Source organism: Brassica napus, chromosome C8, assembly GCF_020379485.1.
Source record: "Brassica napus cultivar Da-Ae chromosome C8, Da-Ae, whole genome shotgun sequence".
Taxonomy (NCBI): Eukaryota; Viridiplantae; Streptophyta; class Magnoliopsida; order Brassicales; family Brassicaceae; genus Brassica; species Brassica napus.
This window is the reverse complement of record NC_063451.1, coordinates 47,231,752-47,242,392: the sequence shown is the minus strand read 5'-3', so window position 1 is coordinate 47,242,392 and position 10,641 is coordinate 47,231,752.

Sequence of the window (10,641 nt, the reverse complement as noted above, 5' to 3'; positions counted from 1 at the left end):
TTGTCGAGTCTGTATATCTTCTGAGACTTGTGCTTAGAGAAGCTGTAATATAAAGGCGATTTTGTCGTGTCTACTGACCCAAACTTTTTTAGGAAAATTATTAGAAAAATGAAAGCTGTAAGGGTATGATTATTGGGAGTCCTTGCTCTTGGATCTTTAATACACATATATTTGTATGTATATATTATATATGCGTATATAATTACGGGTCAAGGACTTTACGGAAACCCAAACCGAAAGTTCCTTAATTAAGTTTGACCATCTTTTCTAAAAGAGAAAAAAGGGCAGGTGACAAAAAAAAAGAGCAAAAATGTAAATTTTTTTTTAGGAAACTTACATTTTTTGCCCTTTTTTTTTTGTCAACTGATCTCTTTTCTTTTAATCTAATAAACACATCTTTTTCTAATAACCACATCTATGTTGCATAAAATGTTTATACAAAATAAGCATATGTACTTGGTTATAATTTCAGACACTGCCGGCTTAAAACTAAAACAAATTTATCATGTAAACGAAAAGTAAGATTAATTATAGTTTTAAACAGAGTATTATACATCAAGATTTATTAATTATATCTATAAATCAATTTCCTTAGGATTCAAAACCTGCACTAACGTGTATATAATTTAATGAGAATTTTAATAAGGTGTACATATCATGTCAGGCATGATATGGAAGGCTAGCTGCTAAGTGCCACTCAATCGGCCATTTTTGCTCCTTACAGATTTTCATTTTATACAACTTCACAATCCTAATAATTAAGATCCTCATATATTAATATGTATATTGGAAAAGAACCAAGAAGCTTAGTAAACCCTTTCTCAGCCCAAAAAAAGAAAGCAAGAAGCTCCAGCTGTATTGTAGCATTTTACCCAGCATAGTGTTAAGCATCATCATTAAAGAGTTGTAACACAGTTTCTAAAAATATAGTAAAATATGAAATATTATGGTGCGTATCTCAAAATTATAAAAATATTTTGTCAAAGTATTTCAAATGAAATATTTTGACAAGAAATTCTCAAGATTATGAGATGCTAATAATTAAATATTAATATTTTATATACTTACATATATATATGTGTATGTTGAGGTATTCTTGTGAAAACTTCCCATTGGAGAAGTTCTTAGTATCCGGTATGAAAATGATTGTAGAAAAACCAACATCATAAATCAAATTACATCTTAGTTTATGCAATTTGTAGACATGCTTTTCTCAAAACCCAACAACATACATCTGCAGTTTCTTCAAAAACAGCTAATCGTACGACTTTAATCACAAAATTTAACTATTCGTCGTCCCGGTTTATGAACTATGTTCTTTAAACATCAGTATACAATAATGGTACGGAAAATTGTTATTTACTTCTTGTCTCTTTTTCTTACAGCAAACGTCATAACTCATAAACTTCTGGTTTCTTTCATTTGGCAGCAATTGAGAACTGGTTAAAGTTCAAAATAATAATAATTGAGAGCTGGTATTTTGTTCAACATGACTGCTAGAAACATGCTGTTTACTTTTAACCCAAAACAAAACAAAATGAACTATTTACTCATGGTGATTACTTTTTTTTTTGACCAAACTCATGGTGATTACTTTATACTACTATTTTCTTGTGATTTTTTTTTTTTTTGCTAAATACTGTATTTTTTTTTTGCTAAATACTGTATTTTCTTTTGCTAAATACTGTATTTTCTTGTGAATAAAACGCAGAAAACAAAGCACAACACGTGATTTTTAATGTCCTTCCGAGAAAAAAGGTCCACAGAACACACCCGACAGGAGAACAATTAAGTAAATTTTGACATTCTCTTACGTAACGCTTAGAATTTTTCAGTTGCGTCCCACGCACCTTTTTGCGACTGTGATAAAGCATTTCAGTGCTTTTATTTGGAGGTGGAGGTCAATTACGTTGTTCACTGTGTTTAGATTTTTTCTTTTGTCAAGACGCTGTGTTTAGATTCATACATGAGTTTCCGACTGGTTCTGAGAGTGGACATGTTGCTTCGTAAAAAGTTTTCCACAAATCCGACAAACGTAATGTGAACCAGGTGTCTAAAAAAAATTAAAATATTTTTTAACAGATAAATATAAATTATATTTTAAAACAAAATTTTATTAATATTGTAAATTTTCTTTTTCGTATCAATATTTTAATATAAATTTGATTTAATTAAACATAAAAATTATATTTAAGAATATGCATGTATATATTTGAAATTATAATCTTAAATAGATTTTTCTATCTATTTATTTTAATTAAATATATTAAATAAATTTTAAAAGTTGCATAATTACCAAAAAATTAAAATTAAACAATATTTATAAAATTTGTAGATATATAAGAAAATAATGATTTCACGATTAAATTTTTATAATTTTCTAAAAAAAATTATATATATTTTTGAAAATTTTAGTAATAAAATTGTATAATTTAAAAATATATAATTAAATTATATTCCGAAATTTATAATGCCATATTTGAATATATTTATTTTAATGATGATTTATGAGTTATTCTCATATTCTAAGAAAATTTCCAAAAATATAAATTGACTTTAAATGTAATATATGAGTTATTACCATATTTTAAAAAGTTTACCAAAAATATAAATTAACATTAAATGCAATTGTCCATGTCATATTAAGTTATAAGACATGTCATCAATTTCAGTAGCCATGTCATATTTGTTTTATGAAATTGATTGTATAAATGACATGTGGCAAAATCACTTCGCAAATATAATCTAGGGGATATATTTTTTTTGTCAACTGAGATTCATTACTCAAGCTCAATGGGCAAACGTAATGTGAATGAAATGCTAAAATGGATATTCACTATTTAAGCTGTAATTTTCTTATGTATATGGGAAAATGTGTTTCCAGTTTGTTGCTTCAAAAAAACATTTTATTTTGAAGTTTACGAAACTTCATATTTGAAATTTAAAAGTATTTTCCAAAAATAAAAATTCAAATTTAAAATAAAAAATATTTGTATTTTATAGATTATATTATGATCTTTATATTTCTCATAATTAATTTAAATCCATAAAGCTTTAATAATAACTAGCACATATATATATATATATATATATATATATCACAGAAATATTAATTATTAAAATGTTACACTAAAATATAATTTTTTACACATAAATAAATAATTAAATATTAAATTACAAAAAAATACCACACTATTCCATTAAAAATACGTAATTCTTTCATATATGACCAACTAGTATATTTTGAAGTAAAAATGACTCTTTTTATTTTTAATATGTAGATTACGAATTAAAAGTTGTTAAAACCAGATATCCTCATTTTCCGCCATTTTAATTGTTTTTTCTGCCACTGATCTTGTATTCGTTATCGACATATTGATATCAAATTCATCATCAATTATCATGTTGTTGTCGTCGTCTAAATCAAGTTTTAAAATATTTTATATTTTATTTTAAAGGTTATTTAATTTTATATGTAAAATTTAAATTTATTAAAACAAATTTAAAATATTGATAAAATAAAATTTTTTAAGATTAAATTAAAACGATAAACGATAAAATATTAAAAAATTAGAAATGTGATGTATAATTGTAAGGATCAAAATGAAAATAAAAATAAAAATATGAAATTACTCAAATTTCAAAATTTAAATTTTAAATTTTAAATTTTCTTTTTATAAATATAAAAATTTATATTCGAAGTTATACAGTGTCTTAAGGATACTTTCGTGTAGGTATTACCAATCGTCGTCTTCTCATGAACTATGTGTAATGGTACCGCATGTGGCCTGGCCTGACTGGTCAGACAACCAAACACCTTTAGTCAATTCAATTACAAGTTCCGGCCTTACATCACGTCCGCTAATTTAAAAAGATAACAGCATAGTAAAATATGAAATATTATGTTGTGTATCTCGGAATTATAAAAACATTTTGTTAAAATATCTCAAATGAAAATTTTAAGATATTTTTAATTTACGCGAATGTAATCAGATGTTACAACAGATTGGAAAATGTGTTAATTGACATGGATTCAAAATCACTCATATGTATGGCTAGATGGAGTGAATTTCTATCTTCTTGTAAATTAACGAGGTTTTCTGTCACCGGTGAACCAGCCCTCAAAAAAAAAATTAATCAGTCATTCGGGTTCGGATATCTTCAAATTATCAAAAATAAAAAAACACGTTAATATTTTTTTTTTAAAAAAACACGTTAATATTTTTCTTTTTTTTTGAAGAAAGGGTTTTCATTAATGATTATAAACCAAACTACGCTAGCACATAAACAAGAAAAGAAATACAGAAACAAGAAGAACAAAAGCTAAACTGAAAACAATCTCATCCCCAAGAAGTTACTAATCCAAAGTCTAAGAGTACCTCACCACTAGCAGTAGTTAACTCCAAGTAAACAATCACAAGTTAACCAACTACCAACAGAGAAGAAAGGTGCCGGTAGAGATGTCAACAACCACTACAATCCATGCTTTTCCGGCGCTGGCTGTCGCAGCGGCAAAGGAAGGGCACAGACTGAGTTGGCGCCGAGAAAAGAGCTCAGACCACACCAAGGCCGTTCCAGCATAGTTGGAGTGACGGTCGACACTGCCAAACACCAAACTCTTAAGACTCGAAACCCCACAATGAGCAGACCCCAAATGCGGAGCGGAGGTTCAGTCTCGAGGAGGCTCCACACCACCGGTGGCGGAGAAGCTTCTGTCTCCAATTCCCACAGCAGAAAGGATGGGTTAAGGTGGCAACAACCTGTCCAAACCAAAGTGTTACCTGCAAAGAAGAAACCAGAAGAGCTCCTGTCGCGGAAGTCCAAGCGAACACAAGCGACACTGGGAAGGAGCATTCTGAAATGAGCAGTCACCAGGAGGAAGACTCATATCGACCCAATAGAGGAGCCCACAACCCGAACTCGTTTCGCAACTGAGAACCAGCAACGATAACTCCTTGAACAAGGGAATCGAGAAATCGGTGACAATGACCCCCATGAAACCTTGAAGGCAGGAACAAGACTCAAGCATGACATGAAGCCAAACAGAGCCCAGAGGAGCGGAGAGGACGGGGAAGTAGCAGTGGAAAAGAGGAGCAGAACCAAAGCCACCAATCTTCCAAAACATAGACGAAGAGGAAAACTAACAACCCTTTACCTGCATGCACTTAACCGGAGGTCTTGAGACTGACACACGACACGACCAAGACCACCGAGCACGCCTAGATGAAATAATCCATCAATTGTCAACCTTGAGCCTGGGAACAACCGACGAGACAACCCCCAGGACGCCCAGAAGTGAGGCACCACGCCGAAGCACCAGATAGACGGAGCACAACCCCTGAATCCCGACCCGCCGGCGAGATCCTAGATGCAGAGATGGCTACGACCTCGAGGACTGCGAGCATATCGAGAGCAGAAATGAGAGCCGCCGTGGAGCAAAGACAAAAAAAAAGGAAGAGCTAGAGAGGAGGCCTCCAACACCGGCGAACCAGTGCCAGAGCGAGATGCGATCTACTTTTGTTTGTCTTCGATAGAGGGAGAGCTTTCTAGAGAGAGAGAGCCCACGGTTCTCTACATGTCTCCTAGTTTCCACGTTAATATTTTGAGTTATTCTTGGGTTTACGCCAATGGGATTTCATTATTTCAAATTCGATATCTTTTAAAAAAGGAAACAAAATATTATCAAGTTATATTATGTTTTTAAAATTAAAAAGTAAAAAATAAATAGCAGTTACAGAAAAAAGAATTAAAAAAAATATTTTTAACGTCGTTAGCAAAACACTAAACCCTAAATCCTAATCCCTAAACCTCAAATCCTAAATCATAAACCTTTGGGTAAACCTAAACCCTTGGATAAACTCTAAACCCTGGGGTAAACCCTAAACCCTTGGATAAATCCTAAACTCTAAATAAAAACACTAAACCCTAAAACTCTAAACCCTACATCCTAAACCATAAACCCTAAACCCTTGAGTGTTTTAGTGTTTAGTGATTTTGATTTAGAGTTTAAGATTTATCCTAAAGTTTAAGATTTATCCTAGAGTTTAGGGTTTACCCAAGAGTTTAGGGTTTAGGATTTAGGGTTTAGAAATTAGGATTTAGAGTTTAATGTTTTGCTCACGACGTTAAAAATATTTTTTTTTTGTAATTACTGCTATTTTTTTTTAACTTTTAATTTTTAAAAAATAATATAATTCGATAATATTTTGTTTCCTTTTTAAAAAGATATCGAATATAAAATAACACAATACTATTGGTTGGTGAACTTAACATCCTAGCGTGAACATAAGAATAAGTATAATATTTTTCGCAATAATAAAGTTGCTCAAAGGTTTAAAGTTAGGGTACGTTGGAAAATAGGGGCAAGACACTTGCGTCGTGGGAAAGTGGCAATGATGAAATTTCTTACGATCCATATTCCATATGACAACATTTAATAGTAATAGTTCGTGGAAATTTTACGTCTTTAACTTCTTTTATATACACGATTAGATACATAATACATACTAGGTGTTTTCCTGCACCATATGCAGTAAAATATTTTTTAATTCTAACTTATATTTAAAAATAAATTTTATTAAATATTATAAAGTTTACTATTTTCTTACTAATATTTAATATATATTTGATATATATTAAATCAATTTGTATAAAACTAATAAAAATAATATAAAATTATATAATTATCAAATATTTAACCTAAACAATATTATAAAATTTGTAGATATATAAGACTAATGATCTTACGATTAGATATTTAAATTTTTAAAAAATTATAGATTGAAAACTTTAGTAACACAAATTGTTTAAGTATACAAAATAATAATATTTTAAAATTTGAAATGTTATATATGAATATATTTATTTTATAGATGATGTATGAGGTATTACCATATTTTAAAAAAGTTTACCAGAAAGAAATATCAATATTAAATATAATATATGAATTATTACTATATTCTAATAAGTTTGCCCAAAATATAAATCAACATTAAATGAAATTATCCATGTTATATTTTTTCGGAAGCCATGTCATCAATTTCAGTACCTTGTATAAGTATACAAAATTATAATATTTCGAAATTTGAAATGTTATATATGAATATATTTATTTTATAGATGATGTATGAGATATATATTTTAAAAAAATTTACCAAAAAGAAATATCAATATTAAATGTAATATATGAATTATTACCATAGTGTAATAAGTTTGCCAAAAATATAAATCAACATTAAATGAAATTATTCATGTCATATTTTTCCGGAAGTCACGTCATCAATTTCAGTAGTCATGTCATATTTGTTTTGTAAAATTGATTGTAGAAAAGACATGTGGCAAAATCACTTGGCAAATATAGTCTAGCGGATGTATGCCAAAAGCTTGAGTCTTTCTTTACTCGTTAATAATAACTAGAACTAGGATAAGGTGCTTTGCGCAGGGTAAAATATTTATTAAAAAGCTTATATTTTCATATTGTAAAATCTGATGATTTCTGAATACATGTGTTCTTGTAGTCATATATTTGGTATTTATGTTTTTCTTAATATAGAATAATTAATTAACTATAAATATTTGGCACACATAGAAAAAATATAGAAGCCTAAATCAAAAAATTAAAATGTGATATCATTGATACTCCTATAATAATAAATTAAGAGTTGTGAAAAATTTTGATAGTGTGTCTAAAGGAAAACTCAACCGTATATATATAGTCGGCATATGTAGTTTTCCGATTGTTTGAAAAATTGAAATAATCAGCATTAATTATCTAGAAATCGAATTTTAGCATGGTACATTAAACCAATATTTATGTAAATTTTCAATAACTACGACAAACATATTTGGCAAGTTATTTTCAATGGACGAAATAATAGACTTGGTGAAAAATTATATTATTATCTTAAATTAAACTTACCATATAGAACTTCTTCAAAATTGTGTACCAAGCTTAAAAATTCGGTGGAAACATTAACTTGGTGGAAAAGTTTCTTATTTATTTAAACAACCTGGTATAAAACAATTTATTTAAACTTACCAAAAGAGTTTGATTCTAAAATTGTGTATCACGAAAAATTGGTTCAAATTTTAGGATTTTTTATTGTCTTCTAACCATGATAATACCGGCAGTTTACGATTGATCCTCCTTCGGCTGAATTGAAATTAAAAATAACATTTATGCGACCTCAATTATAGTATATAGATAATACGAATTAAGTAGTTGTTTTCTAATTAAACATATTGTATTGACAAATTTAAGATTTATATATGATCGAATTGTTTTTTATATGTCTACAATTTTTGATTGTTTATATAATCATTTATATGTTGGGCTGATACATTTGGATATTTTCTTTTGCTAATTTATCAGTAAATAAAATTTATATATTTTCCGATTTTGAAGTTACACTAATTTTCAAAATATTAGATTTTTACTTTCTTTTTGACAACATAAGATGAAAAATTAAAATATTAAAAAGACAATTACAAATTGGATTAAGCTTATAATTTGAAGTATAGTATGGTTATGTGCCACATTAAGACAACTTAAAATTTCGCAGCCCTACTATTATCTATATTATTAAAACTGAAGTACCTTTTGGTACTGTTTGAAAACTTAGATAATAGATTAAATGAAAGTTGTTTGGAAATAAGGATAACAGATTAAATATTTTTTTATTTACACATTCAGCCATTGCATTTCTTTCTTATTTACAAATCTGCCACTTCACTTAAAATCAAAAAATTAAATTAATTACAATGAAATGCTATTTTTTATCTGAAAATAAAAACACAAATTGTAATATATAGTATATATTAATCTGCTACAATACAATTTTTAAGAAAACCAAATATCATAAAATTAATAATAATTCATAAAAACCTACCGTAAAAAATTAAATCATTTAAAAAAAATCAATAGGTTAATATATGAATATTACAATTACATCAAATTGCATCAAGTTATAAAATTATAAATATAATATTACGTACAGATAAAAAATTATTATCAAACATCTATATTATAATATAATATATTCTACTCTAAATATATTTTACAAAACATAAAAATATAAATGGACATTTTATAAAATCAATGGTTTATAAATTTACATTGAACACAAGTTAAATCCAACATCCGCTCGGGTCAAGATCTAGTTATTCTTTAAGGCCCAAATATAGAAAGATGATAGTATTATTTGCTTACAACCGATGCTTTGTAAAAGATGAAAGTTAGGTTAACGTGATATATATCATTAACTACTACGAAAAGTCATTATTAATTTTTTCCTAGACTACGAAATACAATTAGGGAGGTGCCAAATATTTTTCTTAATTTTCAATATAAATTTCATAATTTAAGTTCTAAAGAATTGTTTTGCAACGAAAAATATTTGCTATATAAGTTCGTTTGGTAATAACAAAGCAATTTAATTTTTATATTACTCTTTATATAAATTTATGTAGGCGAGGAAGGTTTGAGAACCGAACAATATTCTTTTTTTTCTTTTATTAACAAAATAATTTTGAATATTTACGTCTCTTTGCTATTCTTTTTATCAAAGCTTCTCTTTGCTATTAATAAAAAAACACTTAAGAATTATTACTTTCCAATTTATAGCAAAATCATGCAATATTTAGGCCATAATATATAGCAAACTTTGATTTAAATTGCTATTCATATAATATGGACTAAGAGTATGTATTACACTTTAAAAAAAAATTATGTTGGATCACAATATAAATCAACCTTGAGCCATTTAAAGAAAGACTTATTTAATAAAATCACCGAGTATTAACATAATGAGATCGCCGAGTATTAAGTTTATCATATCATATATATTTTTGTTTGGATTAATATAAGTTTTCATAGCAAATGAATCTTGGGCTTACTAATTTTTCAATTGATTCTTATGTTGTAATGTAAGCCAAATTGACATCACAACTAGTTGACACCTAGGTAAGACTCTTTTTAATTAATACAAAGTTAAAGTTATAATTTTTTAAACGTTTCTCTATTATTAATATATAGGGATGGGATAGTTAGTCGCTACTGAATCATTTTATAAATAAAGAAACTCAAATATAGTGATTTAATTAACAATATTTGTTCAGTCACAACGAAAAACGTATATATGGTTATTACCAAAAACTTTTTAAAAGTTATATTTCCTATATTTAGCATAATCTCCTTTTACTGCATAAATCACATTAATTATCCATCTTTTCAAGTAAGTAATTATGCTTTTGGAACACGTCAAGTTAGTAAACCAAATTGATCGGGATTATAATAATGTAAACCAATTCGAAATCATAAAACCAGTTGAAACCATTTTGACGTATAGTCAAAAAGTCAAATTATGTTGCATAACTAAGTTTTTTTTAAAAAAAAATAAAAAGGGTTAAACCCGGGTCTATTAAAGACACAGACCTAACCCCCGGGTGGAGGTACAGCCCACGAATAGACCCTCTCCTGAGCATTCAAATGAGCCGAAAGCAATAGCCCATATCCGTGTGGCCAGCGGGGTTCGAACCAGGGATCACCGTATTGCATAACTAAGTTGACATAAGACAAACATGAATGTTGATCTAGTACATGGTTGAACATGATAAAGGTTCATAGTGATCTAGTACGTTTGC